Raw genomic sequence first — 3,276 nt, 5'->3', positions numbered from 1 at the left:
CTTTCAATTTAAAGCAACATATTGCCCCATGTTTGCCTTCTTAGGATAATATCCTTTTAATATCCCAGTCGACGCAATCAGATGATAGGCTGTTTGGGATCTTTTATGTACAAATGAGAAATTAATCATGCCCAGGATAGACCACCAGTAATAGTAAGGGAGTGTAATTTATCACCACAGAAGGAGCTTACTGGCTGTGAGACACACTCAAAGGTTGGAAATACTTTTCATTCTTAGAGTGTGTGAGCTCCCCACACCTAATCCAAGAACCTCTGCTGCCTGTAGCAGCCATTAAACAGTGGTGTGCGCAGCAAAGGGGCTTTGTCGCCTCTGGGGAGCTGTGTGGTGCTCCCAGAGTGGACTGGGAGGTTCCATTGTCCTGAGAGCAGGCTGGGCGGCTTGGGCTTTCTGGTCTTTGGGTAACCAAGTCCCCGAATCCTCTTATGCTCCTGCTTTCGGATGAGAGAAATCAGCCTGCCTTCAGTATTGGTGTAACTCTAAGGAAGACATAAAACTAAATCCAAAGCCAAGCTTGTCCCAGCCGGCGGTGCATACGTGTGTCTCCTTACTGACAAGACTTTCCTCCAGAATGAGATGGAGTCACTCAGAACCCTGATGGTGATTCTTGATGATTGTCTGAAAATGGGGCTCAAGTGTCCTTTGTGTGTGTGTTTGTCCATATTGGAAGACAGGAAGTTAACGCTTTTTTTCTTTCTTTCTTAAGATACTCTCTACCTTATATTTTGGGACCAGGTCTCTCACTGAGCCTAAAATTCATTGATTAGGCTAAGTTGCTGGCCAGCAGGTTCAAGGAATCTGCACCTTTTCCTTTTGCTCCCCAGGCTTCGGTTACTTTTTACCTGGGTGCTGGAGACCAGAAGAATCAAGTTCTCGGGCTTGTGCAGCAGTCACTTTACTGTCTGTGAAAACTTACCAGGCCATGATCCTATTTTTAGAAGACAATTTGTATTAATATGTAATCTGCACACATTCTAAAATGTGACATTGTTAGTTTCTGATTAGTACCAGTATGCAAGCATTGCTATGTACTATATTTCTGCTAATTTATATATTTTTATTTTCAAAAAAAAAGCGTAATGAATTCCATGTAATAAAACTGAAAGCTTGAAGGTACAAACTGACAAAGTAAGTGTGAACTGTGAGTCACAGATTTTCCTATGCTCTGAGGATATAAAGATGTTCGAGCTGGAGGAAGGGAAATTCTAGAGACTGAATCTTATTGTCCTTGTTCATCTCTGTGGACTTTCCCTAGCTTGACAGGATAGGGGAGCTATAAATATTTACCAGTAAATGAAGGGAGACTTGCCAACAGTTAACTATGTGATCTTTTATGAGTAGCAGGGCTGAATCATGTAGACCAGCTATCCCTACAAACAGAAGGGAAAAGGTCCCTTCGGTTGTGTGGAGCTGGGGAAGAGCACAGGCAGTGGGAACTAGTTTAGAACTTGGAATCTCAACAGATTTAACTGTTCTAAGGAATGAGTCAGGTTGCAAGACATGGTGCCCAGGAGGCAAGGGATGAAGGAGAGGAATATAACAGAAAGATGGTGTGTTAAACTAGCCTACACTAGCAGAAGGGAAAAGAGGAAAGAGGAAAGAGAAAAGAGGGCAGAGAAATGGAGTCTCTAGAAACCTAGGGAAAGTCAACTTCCTGCTTTTCTCTATGCGAAGACTATGTAAAAAAGAAGGTTGGAACTCTGCCATGAGAAACTGTCGGCTTACAGAGTGAGAGAGAATCAACAGCTCCAATCAAGGAGCTAGAACACAGGTCTTATTTTTGTAACTAGCAGCCTGTCCTAGCCGTTTGTACTCCACCCCTCCAAAAAAAGGTGAGATTCCTTGCTTGCAGTGAGGGGATTCTGAGAGATCTTAGTGGGATCCTAGTTTATCTACTTTCTTTGTAGATTAACTAAATGGATTATCACTGTGTTTTCAGTTGGAACACAAAGAGCAGAAACTTCGTTGAGTTGGCTACTATAGCTAAAGAAATATTTAGCTGAGTGAGTATGAAAGGCTAGGCTTGGGATTTCATTCGTTTCCCAACAGACCCTTCAACATCTATTTCAATCACTAATTGCTGTTGAAAGGAAGAGGAAAGAGGAAGGAGAGGGGCAAGAAGGAAGATGAATTTCCTCTAGATTGTGCTTGTCATGCATGAGCAAGCCAAGTATTTCCATACTGTAAAGAACACTGTCTCTAAGAATTAGTCATGCTGAGTATTACTTTAATTCACTGAAAAATAGCGAAACTTTTGTGTTGTTCAGTAAGTGAAAACAGTGAATGACACATCCAGGTGTTCTAAGGAAAAGGTAATCATTCAAGCTGTGGGATGAGTTTGCTCAGTTAAGCAATGTACAATATATCAAATCACCAGTCTGTGGTTCATCTTCACACATACAACTTTTCGTTGTCATACCTCTGTAATGTTTGGGAGCAAGGAATGGTTTTTGAAAGTATGAGGAAGGAGACAGATGTAGACTTGAGAGACAGTCTCGTGACGTAATTGAAAAGAAAGCAGACAGACACGCAAAAGTGTAGCGATGGGGAGTTGGTGGCCCGCTATGTTCTCCAAATGATTTTCCAATCAATAGTGATGGTGTGGGCAAAGCTCTTGGTCTTAAATGGGACAAGGATTTTCATAGCAGATTATCTTTTGTCTTGATTGCTTTGTTCATGTGCGTAGGCCCCCTGAGGATCAGAGCTGCATGTCTCCCATTCCTGCTAAAAGGAAGCAGAGGCCCAAAATGCTTGCAGTTGAATACAAATAGCTCTGAGCTAATCTTCAACTTCCTATTCCCTTCATCTCAATGCATCTAGTCTGCAACCAGCACTAGGCTCCCTTCCCTCAAGTTCACAGGCACATTTCACAGGCACCTCTTCTTTGGCAAACAGCCTGCCATTTTCTAGGTAACAGGAGAAAATCCCGGTGCAATAGATGATTTCAGGACTATGGTCCCTATTTAATCTAATCATGGCAGATAAGGTTGATTACATGGACGGAACACTACTGAATAAACACGCTTATTCGGGAGTAACTAACCATCAGACAGTATTATGTAAAGTAACTGCTTGGTTTCATGTTATGGTTTCCATGGAAACCACGGTGAAGAGTGAAAGAGTTAAAAATACTGCTCTCTTCTTTTCTTCCCCTGCGCATAAATAGATTGTTTATATTCGCATGATGTTTGAGGTAGCTTAAAAAACACTATTGCACTCATTAAAGAGTTATCTCATTCTTAATGGTTAAAAATATTG

At 41.6% G+C, this 3,276-nt stretch overlaps 1 non-coding gene across 1 annotated transcript; it reads left to right on the top strand.

Moving 5' to 3' along the window:
- The first annotated feature begins 250 nt into the window (after nucleotides 1-250).
- LOC115065669 lies at nucleotides 251-379 on the top strand. The gene has a single exon (XR_003845436.1). It is a non-coding gene; the product is annotated as a small nucleolar RNA SNORA68 (small nucleolar RNA).
- The last annotated feature ends 2,897 nt before the right edge of the window (nucleotides 380-3,276 follow it).

The sequence above is a fragment of the Mus pahari genome, chromosome 16, assembly GCF_900095145.1.
Source record: "Mus pahari chromosome 16, PAHARI_EIJ_v1.1, whole genome shotgun sequence".
Lineage (NCBI taxonomy): Eukaryota > Metazoa > Chordata > Mammalia > Rodentia > Muridae > Mus > Mus pahari.
This window is presented reverse-complemented; position numbering and strand designations above follow the sequence as displayed.